General features: G+C 40.7%; 1 protein-coding gene across 4 annotated transcripts in view; it reads left to right on the top strand.

Moving 5' to 3' along the window:
* Window positions 1-12,494, top strand: part of PRKCD (protein kinase C delta) — a 2,080,121-nt gene that overhangs the window by 379,053 nt on the left and 1,688,574 nt on the right. The window lies entirely within an intron of this gene.

Raw genomic sequence — 12,494 nt, 5'->3', positions numbered from 1 at the left:
GTTTTGTGCTAGATTTAACCAACGCATTATAAACAGTCGGTACGATTTTGCTTTTCATTACTTTGGCCGCAGGCTTAACTATATAATGCCGTCGGAACATCCGACGACCGGAATTCATATAAAACGCAAGGATAAAGAAAAAGACAGGCATCCGGGGTCCAAAACTGACAACGAAGCCTCTTCCAGGCCAGTCGCCAGTTCGCTGGTGCTCAGTGAGGCGCTTTCACAGCCCCTGACTCCCGCTACCTCAGAGCCACAGGCCGCCTCCGACTCCCACGTGGAGACAACTAGGCCTCTGGATACTCAAGATATTGGCCCTTCGGATATCAATCCCTCGGATGGGTCTGGAGCCGCTGAGCAGGCATCAGCTTCTGAGGGTGTTTTCAGACTTACACAACTTTATATAAAGCCTACTTCAGCATCCAAGACAAAGTCTAAAGCAGTTTTAAAGACAAGGAAACAAGTACAGCATTCTCCAGGACAGACTTCTATGCCTAAGAAACAGATACTCAAAATGGCCGAAGACCTAATTACTTTGATCAGGGGTTCCCATCCTCCTCCTGAAAAGAGGCCTAGGCAAGATACTGAATATGATTCCTCTGATCAGGTTTCCATTTCCTCTGATTCCTCTTCAGAACAGGGATATTCTATTCCTCCCTATGAGGATTCTGATGCTGAAGATTCTATTCCTTCAGCTTCTCCTCCTGAAGATTACTCATTTGGGGAAACCCTTTATACCATGAGGGAGCATTCCCACTGGGATAGCCAGGATTATTCAGATTCTAAGAAAAGACGTAGAGACTTTCTGTTGTTGCCTCAGCACAGACCTCTTGCAATTCCTCCTGTTCTAGACATAGTAGATGATGTTTTTTCAGAGTCCGGCCTGTCCCCAGACTCTTTACCTCCTGCTCCTGTTAAGCCGGACAGATACTACAGGGTTCCAGATTCCCATAAATTTCTATATGAAAACCCTGCTGCTGACCCAGAAATTATCTCACAGGGTCACAAAGGGGTCATGGCTGCTTCTGCTAAAAACCTTGTCCCCTCAGATAGAGATTCTAGGGCTCTGGACAGATGGGGGGGAAAAAGTTTGCACTTCTGCTACCTTGGCTGTAAGGGCTTTAAATTGTCAGTTTTATATGCTCAAATATCAGCAATACTTAATGTCTCTGTTAAAACAAAAAATGTTGACAATTTCTGAATGTTCTGAGAACAAAGAATTGCAGGATTTATTGCATGCAGCTGAACAAGTGGGAAAACATACTTTGCAATGTGGTTATGATTCACTAGAGGCCTCGTGCACCTAGGTCCGCAGTTACAGGTTCTGTTATTAGAAGGCATGCTTGGTTAAAGGAACAGAATCTGCCGGATCATGTTAAAGCAAAATTATTGGATGCTCCATTACAGCATGATACTTTGTTTGGTGGTAAGGCAGAAGAGTTGTTGAAGAAAATGGAGGATAAAGCTAAATCTATGCAGACAGTAAAGGAGTTCTTACAAGTACAGCCACCCAGATTTAGCAGGAACTGGCCTTCTAAGAATTGGTCCTTTCCAGTGACAGACAGACCACAAAGAGGCAGATTCAGATGCCCTAGAGGCAGGCAACAGCCTCACGCCTCATACAGACCCAGGTAATGGGGTGCTTCTACCTCCAAAAGCAGAGAAGACAAGTTACAGCCTTATAGGAAACAGTCCCAATGACTTCCCTCTGCCAATGCCAAGCACTTATCTTTTGGCATCTCCCTTAGGGGGAAAGTTAGCACTTTTTTCACAAAATTGGCACAGGATCACCCAGGACAAATGGGTCTTAAATAGTCTCTCAGGGCTACAGGTTCCACTTTCACACCCTTCCAAAGGCAAAAGGTATGCCAGACCTGCCACACAATCAATGGGCAGAGGCACAAAAACAAGTTTCGTCTCTCATGGACATGAGGGCTATTCAGCCAGTGCCACAACAAGGGCAGGGATAAGGATTTTACTCAAGACTTTTCTTAGTACCAAGAAAGGACAAAGCCTGGAGACCAATTATGGACCTATCTATTCTAAACACTTTTCTGGATGTTCCAAAATTCAAAATGTTGACTCTGAAGCAGCTTCTGCCCATGCTGGGCAAGAAGGCTTGGCTTGTAACTTTGGACCTCAAAGAGGCATACCTGCATGTCCCAATCAGACAGACTTGCAGAAGATAGCTCAGATTCATAGCTGGCTCAATGCACTACCAATTCTCTGCACTGCCCTTTGGCTTATCTACTGCGCCCAGGGTCTTCACAAAATGCCTGGCACCAGTAATTGCATTTTGCAGACAAAGAGGAATTCAAATATTTCCCTACTTGGACGACTGCCTTATTCAAGCAGAGACCAAAGACATTCTACTAAAGCATCTGGCGTTTGTAAAAAGATTGCTAATTTGTCTAGGGCACACAGTAAACGAAAATAAATCAAAACTAGTACCCTCTCAAGAGATAATATTCCTGGGTGCAAGCTTAAATACAACTGCCCAGATGGCTTATCTCACGCCAGACAAACAAAGGCAACTGACTTCTTACTTCGAAAACATGGCAAAAAAACCCCAGTTATCTGCAAGAAAAATTCTGCAGGCTCTGGGCTACATGGCATCCTGCATTCTACTAATTCCATATGCAAGACTGCATATGAGGAAACTACAATGGTATCTAAAAAGTGTTTGGACTCAACATTGCCACAGCCTGGAAACATTAATTACTCTCATTCCCTGCCTGCAACAGGAGTTTCGATGGTGGGCACAGACCTGTCACCACAACAAGGGACAGCCATTCGCTTTACCCACAGCCAGGCCGACATTAACAACAGATGCATCAGATTATGCCTGGGGGGCACACATGGCAGGAAAATGTATTCAGGACACATAGCCCACAAGCCAAATGCATCTTCATATCCATCAAAAAGAGATGCTAGCTGTACAGAGTGCACTGACAGCCTTCAAAGACCTACTTCATCCAGGACAACTGCTGATAAAGACGGACAATACTACAGTCATGTGGTACATAAACAAGCAAGGAGGCACACATTCCTACCCCCTCTGCAGACAAGTCATGACTTTGTGGAACACAGAATTGACTTTTCAAGTACACCTGCAAGCACAATTCCTGCCAGGAAGGACAAATACCTTGGCAGACGAACTAAGCAGAAACCTCATGGATCCTCACGAGTGGAAACTAGATCCACAAATCTTCAGAATGATAACAGGGAAATGGGGATGCCCAGACATAGATCTATTTGCCTCCCCTCACAACTGCCAGCTACAAAGATTCTGCACTCAGACTTTTCACAAACAAGCATGGAAAGTGCACGCCCTTTCATTCAGCTGGAAAGCCCTCTCAATATATGCCTTCCCTCCTCTGCCTCTCCTCCCCAAGGTACTCCTAAAGGTCAGAGAAGAGAAGCCAAAAATGATCCTGATTGCCCCAGACTGGCCACGCTAGCACTGGTACCTAATCCTAAAGAGCTTGTCTCAAGGCCTAGCCTGGACATTACCTCAAATTCCTCATTTGCTGACCCAACAAAACAATCAGATCCTACACAGCCAACTCAGAACCCTAAGTCTGGCTGCATGGCGGATAATGTAACCATTCAGAACACATCTCTCTCTAAAGCAGTTATGGGTGTTATTTTAGAGGCCAGGAGGTCCAGCACCAGAAAATCTTATGCATAAAAATGGAAGAAATTCTGTGCTTGGAACCAGGCACAAGGATTTGACATGCTTGTTCCAAATATTCCTCAGATTTTACAATACCTAACTGAGATGCTGGACAAAGGCCTATCCTTCTCATCAATTAAGGTCCATGCCTCTGCTATTTCAGCTCATTACAATACGGACCCACCTATTTTCTCTCATCCACTGCTAAGGCATTATCTCAGAGGGGCCAAAAACATAAGACCTCCAAGGAGAGCTCCAATACCTGCATGGGACCTCAATTTTGTCTTGGAAAAACTCACACTGCCTCCTTTTGAGCCAGCCAGTACAGCTGAGATTAAATACTTATCATGGAAAACAGCTCTTCTCCTAGCAATAACTTCAGCAAGAAGAGTCTCAGAATTACAAGCACTAATGGCTGTGGAACCTTTTATTATTTTCCTTCCGGACAGGGTTTCTCTAAGGACAAACCCAACATTTATGCCTAAGGTAGTGTCCAGTGTGGCCCTTAACCAAACCATACATTTGCCTACCTTTTATCCAAACCCGCAGAATAAGGGGAAGAGACTTCTGCATTATTTGGACATACACAGACAGCTACGCTTTTACTTGGATAAGACTAAAGCTTTCAGAAAGACTGAGCAACTCTTAGTGGCATATGCTGCAGGATCGCAAGGCAAAGCTATTTCAAAGCAGACTATTTCAAAATGGATAGGCCACTGCATTCGTTTCTGCTATTCACAACATGACAAGCCAGTGCCTAAGGGCATCAGGCCACATTCTACCAGAGCAGCAGCCACTTCAGCAGCCTTCCTCAGAGGAATACCAACCAAGGACATTTTGGAGGCTGCAACATGGTCTTCAGTGCACACTTTCACAAAGCACTACCACTTACCTCTTTACTCTAAATCCAGAGCAGGCTTTGCCACTGCAGTTCTGCAGGGCCTCATAGCCACTCCTAATTCTATTTAGGCCTAGCCACCCAACCTCAGCTTTGGGATTCAACCCAAGTGTAATGACTGCAACAGTGGAACACTATGAACATAGTACAGTTGTGTACCTACCATAAATGTAGATGTTCGAGTGTATTCACTGTTGCAGTCCAGGTTACCCTCCCACCATCCCCCTTTCATTGCTATGACTTATCTGTACTTCTCTATTCTATACAACCTATGTGATGTATTTGCTTGTAGATGGAGTTTATGTGCATGCTTTTTTATGATCAGAATTTTTTAGCCTACCCTTTTGGGGGCACCTGACATCTGGGGCAAGAAAAACTGAAGAAAATGGCGTTGGCTGCATCTTTTTTTTTTACCCCTGGCGCACTGATGTCAGGGAAGAGGTGACAGCAACCGACGCCGGACCAAGACTTTGGATTTCAGGCCAACGGTAGCCTACCAGCAGGATAACCCAAGTGTAATGACTGCAACAGTGAATACACTCGAACATCTACATTTATGGTAGGTACACAACTGTACTTTTGGAGGTTCCCTATGTCCTAATTGATTAATTCCATAAGTCTTTCCATGGCTTTCCATGTGAGGTTGGTCAGATTTATTGGTGTATAATTGCCTAGGTCAGTGGAAAGCCCTCCCTTATGCAGGGGAATGACTGCAGCTGTTCTTCATTCACTTGGTCAAAACTTGTATGGAGGCTGAGACTGAACAGCGTTAGGTGTATGGCTAAACTGTGCTTCATGCTGTTTAAGATGCATTCATGGATATTATCAGGGCCCATCAGTGCAGTATTTTTACCTTTTGATAGCACTTTTAGGACTTGTGATAGCTTGAGTTGTGCCTCTTCCAGGTATGTCTTGAGAAGGGATCACATTCACATAGCCGAAAGTACACTTCTCCGAACCACACTTTGCAGAAACCATAACTCCAAATTTACACTTCTCCGAAATGGCACCTTGCTGAAATGGAAAAGTGTTAAACCACATTAACTAATTTTCTCTAATTTTTTGCAGGGGGACAAACCCCCCTGCATCCCCTGCTAATTGTATATACCAACTCTGAGATCGCACTTTAGTGACAACAGTATATTTGTTTATACATACTGCAGTGTGATTGCAAAGTGCCATTTCGGAGAAGTGTAAATTCGGAGTTATGGTCTAGGCAAAATGTAGTTCGGAGAACTGTACTTTCAGTAATGTGAATGGAAACCCTTGAAAGACAGATGCAGGGGAAAGAGGAGTAAAGTTAAAGATATATTTATCAGCCAGTTAGCTACACCTTCAGCTTCAGTGTAAGTAACATCATTCACAGTCAGCTCAGTGCATTGATGTGTTGTGCAAAAAACTTTGTGTATGTCTTTGGCTTGGGTAGCTATTTTAGCATCAGACCTGGCTTTGTTGGACTTTATTAAGTTCCTAAGTTATTTATTTCAATGATAAGGGCTCTCACATTCTGGGAATTGCTCCTCTTACTGTTGGTCAAAGTTATTTTCCTTTTATTATAATGCTTGTTGATAATAATGGTTCTACCATGTGGGTTTGTATTTCAGGTTTGAACTGCATTGTTCCTACGGGGTACAGCTGTATCTATGCAGCTTTTTACATGCTGGTATAGTGTGGTGTTGTACATTTCTGCATTTTCAGTAGAGTTAATTGGGTTTGGTGAGAATATGAAGCTTGCCAGTGTATCAGTAGGGAGTATAGGTAGATTGTCATAAAGAAATTTCTAAAGGTAAAGGTACCTTGGATGGAGGGATCTCTGGTTCAGTTTTATTTCAAAGGACACTGCTTTATGTTCATATCCATCAAGTGATGAAGGTATGCAAGAAATGCTGCAAGCTGCTCCCATATTAGTTAGGACAAGATCCAAGATGTTCCCTCTAGTGAGTACTCTGACTAATTATTCCAGGGCATTTGTACTGACAAGTTCCAGAAATCTCATTGATTGTTCACTAGTCTATAATCAAATAGCTTAAATCACCTAGGAAAATGGTATTGGGTATAATATTTATTTATTTATTTATTTATTTATTTTATTTTATTTTATTTTACATTTGTTGACCGGGCTAGTCCAGCTGGATCCATGTCCATTTTCAGTGGAGGCCCAGGGAGAAAAGCTCCAAGGATTCAAGCAAGATAATAAACATAAACAATAAACACTTATTACAAAGGCAATAAGCAAGAATACAGTGATTTTAGTACAGGTAATACAAATCTAAAAAGAAGACAAATAAAACAACTAAGTAAAAGGAAGGCATTAGCTGCTTTCAGTACAAAATATGGTTATTACGAATTTCAATATGTAATACATAATTGTTAAACCAAAAAAAAATCTTTTTTTTTTTTTTTTTTTATGAGAACACTAGTAACTATAGAGGCATTAAGTTATTTGTAGTCAGATAGAATATTATAGTGGTGAATAAAGAATTATGATAGGGGATAGATGGAAGTAGTTAGTCAGGATTGGTACAAGAGCAAAGCCAGAACTTGTTCAGATGTATTAGGAGTTGTTTCTTGAAGAGTGGAAGAGTGGCTAGAGAGGAGATGTGTGAGGGAAGATTATTCCATATTTTGCCAACTGAGTTGGAGAATAGGTGGTTCCCTGCAGAATTAGTAGTTCTAGTAGTGTTAACTTGTAACTTCTCTGAAGAACGAAGTTGTTTCAGGTTATTATAGGGAGTTAGGAGGCTTCTAAAAGCAGGTGTTTTTGATGGTTGATATAGGATTTTGCGTGCTATTAGGAGTTGTTGATAGATAAGCTTGTTAGGAAGTTCTAACCAGTGTAAATGTTTTAAATTTAGACAGTGATGAGTTCTAGACTGAGATGCTGTAGCAAATCGAGCAATATTATGGTAAGATGTAGTCAGTTTCCTGAGGTTGCTTTTAGAGAGATTAGTGTAAATAGAGGAAGCATACAAAAGGGTGGAGATAAGATGTGATTGGGCTAAGGTGGTCCGTGCTTCAGGTGTGAGGAAGGGCTTGATTCTGTACAGTGAACCAATCTTTTTATTAACTGTTTTTATTGTGTTATTGATGTGATAATCATAGTTAAGATTATTATCAATAGTGACACCAAGCAGTTTTGTTGTAGGGTTGGGTGAAATGTGGGAATTATCACTTGTAGTAATAGTGAAATTTAGTTGAGTAGATTTGTGGGTAGGTGAAAAGAGTAGTTTAGTTTTCTTGGGGTTCAGGAGAAGACATCTATTAGAGAACCACTGTTCAATGGTTGAGAAGGTTGTTTGTGTGAGTGCCTGGAGTTCTGTTTGAGAGGAAGCTGTACAAATTATGGTAGAATCATCTGCATATTGTATACAGGTAGTGTTTTGAATAGATGATTGGAGATCATTAATAAAGATAGAAAATAAAAGTGGACCTAGTATAGATCCTTGAGGTACTCCTAAAGAGATAGGACATAGAGCAGATAGTGAGTTTTTCCAGAGTACTGCTTGTTGGCGGTTTTCAAGATAGGATGAAAACCAGGTTAAGGAAGAGGAATCCAAGGCAAGGGATTTAAGTATGTGTAAGAGAAGTGTATGGTTTACCATATCAAAGGCTTTTGATAGGTCTAGGAAAAGAGATGAGGTTAGTTTGTTGTTGTTACGGTTACAGTTGATAGTGTTGGTAAAAGAGAGTAAAGCAGTGGTGGTACTATGTGAAGGTCTAAATCCATGTTGAGTGTTAGCTAGTAGATTGTTATGGAGGAGATGGTTAAGTAGTTGTTTGTGTATGCGTTTTTCCATGATTTTGGCTAGAGGAGATAATAGTGCTATTGGGCGGAAGTTAGAGAGGTCAGTAGACTTACCTCCTTTGTGTAAGGGTATGATGTGTGATAATCTTCCAGATTGCAGGGAAAGTACATTCTTTTATGGATCTGTTTATTAGAATAGAGACAGGGTAGGCAATAGCTTTAGCTGCTATTTGCAGGAATTCAGCAGGAAGCTTATCAGCTGAAGGGGTAGTGGGTTTAAGTTTTTGTAAAAGAGATTGTATATAGGAGGTAGATATAGGTTGTAGTTGAAGGGGAGGTGAGTCATTCTCGTTCTTGTAGATGGGTATTGTGTGTTTTTTTTGGTCATAGAGGGAGTTCTGTAGCTAGCTAATATAGAATATTGGACCTTTCTGATTGTTATTTGGACATAAAGAAGCTCTAGTGCATCATGCTGCTTCACCAACCTCAATGCGAGTCTCTTTTAGATGTAGATTGATATACCTCCACCTTTATTCCCTTGCTGTGCAGTATCTGGTCTAAATGTGTGGAAGGTATTATAGCCCTGCACAGCCAGAGTGCTCTCTACTGTTTTAAACAATGTCTCAGTTACTACACAGATGTCAGTGTCTTCTGGGATGTGAAGGGCTTATAGGTAGTCGTTTCTTGTTCAGGCTCCGAGCATTGATCAGTAACATATTCAAATTTTCGTTTGCTTGTTTCGGTATATTAGTGGGTTTATTAGGTTGGCATTGCCTAAAAATGGCACTGTGGAGGCCAGCAATATAATCAGCATCCATTCAGGGTTAGTTGTTTCCTGTTTTTACAATATTTGCGTGAGTTACTATCTTATACCCTTTCTTATTCTTCTATCAAGGTTCATTTTTCAAACAGTTCAGCATATCTGCCCAAGAGTCATCCTCTTTAAAAGTAGTTTCATATCAAAATGCTCTTGGGACCTTAATTTTGTGTTACAGAAGCTAACATTTGCTCAGTTTGAATCAGTTGATCTGGCTGAATTGAGGTTCTTAACATGGAAAACAGTTACTGATTGATCTGAACTCTGCAAGAAGAGTTACAAGCTGTTATAGTCGTCATCCCTATCCCATTTTCCATAGGTAAAAGGTTTCTTTGAGTACTGATCTTTCTTGCCTAAATTAGTATCCAAGTTTACTTTAAGTCAAACTACTCATCTCCCTGTTTTCTTTCCCTAACCTAAAAATGAGGAAGAAAAGATACTCCATGGCTGGGATGTTCATAGTCAAGTCAGGTACTATCTTGACAGAACTAAATGTTTCAGATCTTCATATCAGTTGTTAATTTGTTGTGAAGGTAAGAAGAGACAACGTGTTAAAGCAGTCTATTTCCAAATGGTTGTCTAAGGTTATTACCTATTGTTATAGTCACAGTAGCAAAACTATTCCAGACAGGGTCAAGGCCCACTTTACCAGAGCCTGGTTTCATCTGTGCCTCTTTGAAAAGGGTAGTATTTTAGAAGTATTCTACTACTTGGTACTTTGTACATACTTTTACAAAGCACTGTAAGCTTGATTCCTTCTCTAAGTCCAGATCAAGCCATGCTAGGACCATTCTTAAGGGGATCCTGGACTCTTCTCCTTCCACCTTCCAAATGTAGTTAAGGCTACTACAGCAGTGAATGTAATGAACATGTACAGTTGTGTAAGTTTAACTTACCATAACAGTAGATGTCCGAATGATTACTGGTGCAGTAGCCTCTCCCTCCCTGCCTTCATTTCCCTTATTTTTTGGTGTGTTCTTTTATGCCCGGGTGTGGAAATTTTATTTTTTGTTGTTCCTAGCATTGTCCTTTCAGGGCTTAGCCTCTCTCACCCAATCTTGTCTTTTAGTCAGCTCAGCCCGAGCTACTTGATAGTTTGGGCACATTGAAGATGCCCTGAAACTTTGGAATTTGGCTGGCTGTTGTATCCTTGGCAGGATATAACCCATATAGCTAAGGCTACTGCAGCAGTGATCATTCAAACTTGTATTGTTATGGCAAGTTCAACTTGCATAACTGCACTTTCCTTAGAGTAATTGTTTGCTGTACCTGTTTGCATAAGAATATTGATTTCTGCCTTTGCAAACCTCAGCTTAGCACCAAGATGACAGTCCCAGAGGATATTTTCATTGTCTTCTTCTGGGCAGCTTTTGATACACTATATACAGATGGCAATACAAAGAAAAAGGGAAGTCCATACATGCTAGACAAGCTTGTACATAGTGTAACTTTTAAAATCCCCATGTTTAGTCTTTTAATTGGTGTCATCAGTGACAAAGTAGTACAAGACTCACATATATTGTGGTAGTTTAGTATTGAGAATAAGGCTATGAGGTGCTACAAAAACTTCATCCTTTAGTACTTGGTTTGGTTCTCCCAGTTTCATTTTGCTAACTGTGGCTCTGAGTGGAATAGTGGTTCTGATTCATTAATGGGTTGACTTCAAACTGTAGTCATCAAGATCTCACCTTTATTTTCTTCAAATATTGCAAATGACGTAAGTTAAACCTGTCCCTTTCTTGTTATCATGTGTGCTGGGACAGGTGCAAGGTGCCATACAATCAAGGAAGACTTGTACAAATGGCAGAGACTGGGTGTTAAGAATTGCTGCTGAGATATATACACATTTGAAACACGGAGAGCAAAAAAATGCAGCCCATTGAAGGAATGATAAAATCAACTACTGAGTATAGCAGTGCAAATTAAACTGCATAGATCGTCTTACATAATGTAGAGAAAAGCATGCAAAAAGTAGTTTGATATAGCCAATCTGAAAGTGAACTAATGTAGGCTGAGTAAACAACTAAGGGACAGACAGGGATAGAAGCATGAGAAACTCTTTAACAGTACATAACTGGAAGAAGAAGAGCAAAATCATGTCAGTTTATAGAGTAACTCCTAGGCACAGGAAAAGTAAGCAAGATTAACTAGAGTGAGTGAGAGTAGAGAGACCAACAGTTTCATAGAGGGGGAAAGCATACCCTAGAAGCAGGAAAAGCATTGCAAGGAGTATGTGCATGCATGTTAAAAAAAATAATACAGTGTTGTAATGGAAAAATAATGTGTACACGCCACATGCTGAAGTTTAACAGTAAAGCAAAATTATGAGTGGCCAACCACAACTAGTGTAAAAATGTTTATTACCATAATAAATGGCCTTCCTCCGGACCAACTAAATCTAAAAATACTGCTGTGTTATACATCACCCTTCATTACCTGCACACATATAGAAGGATAGGCACATGGAGTATGGTTTAAGATACATACATACACCGGCAAGAAATTAGGAGGCAACCTTCATTTTTCTGTGCATAACTATATACCTTATGTATCTATCAATCTATCTATAAATCCATGATACTTTGTCAAATTACAGTTTAGTGAAAGGAGTATAGATGTTTGAGCATGGATGTTTGTTATGTTGAAAATATGAAGTGCATTTGGGGAAGGTAAGTGTATGGGTGTTAGGCTAATACATTTTATATAGTGGGATTTGGTTTTATTGGCCTGAATGTACCGATTAAAGACTTAAAAAGCAAAAAGTTATGGGCATTTAGAAGCTACATAGCAGAAACACTGTTATGTCCTTAATGGGTCATTTGCATATAGTCCTTGGGCCTTCATTACAGGAGGTTTAAGGTATTAAACAGCAAAAACCCTAGCTTGTCTGCATTTTTTCCTTGCAGTTGACACACACACACACACACACACACACACACACACACACACACACACACACACACACACACACACACACACTGAAATTGCTCTATCACAGTGATGGCATTTAAAACACTGACAAAATGTACGTAAACCTTAAGTTAATGTCAAGATCTCTTTAACAGGAAGGTAAATGCCCTGTTCTGTGACCTTGGAGTTGATGTAAAAAAAGGGAGGGGGGTGGAAGGATGCAGAAGGATCCCCAAAAAAAAAAAACAAAATAGGTTTGGATTTGCATGCTGTCTTGGAGCATGCACAGTTTCTGTCAATATTTTGAGTTGTAGATGTGTTTTGGGCAGTGTTTTGAATGTCGTCATAGTGAAAGATCAATTTTCAACAAATACATATTGTAGATATTGTGTGTGTGTGTGTGTGTGTGTGTGTGTGTGTGTGTGTGTGTGTGTGTGTGTGTGTGTGT

This window comes from Protopterus annectens, chromosome 7.part0, assembly GCF_019279795.1.
Source record: "Protopterus annectens isolate FY-2018-M chromosome 7.part0, PAN1.0, whole genome shotgun sequence".
Lineage (NCBI taxonomy): Eukaryota > Metazoa > Chordata > Ceratodontiformes > Protopteridae > Protopterus > Protopterus annectens.
The sequence above is the reverse complement of the archived record's forward strand: the minus strand, read 5'-3'. Positions and strand labels throughout refer to the sequence as shown.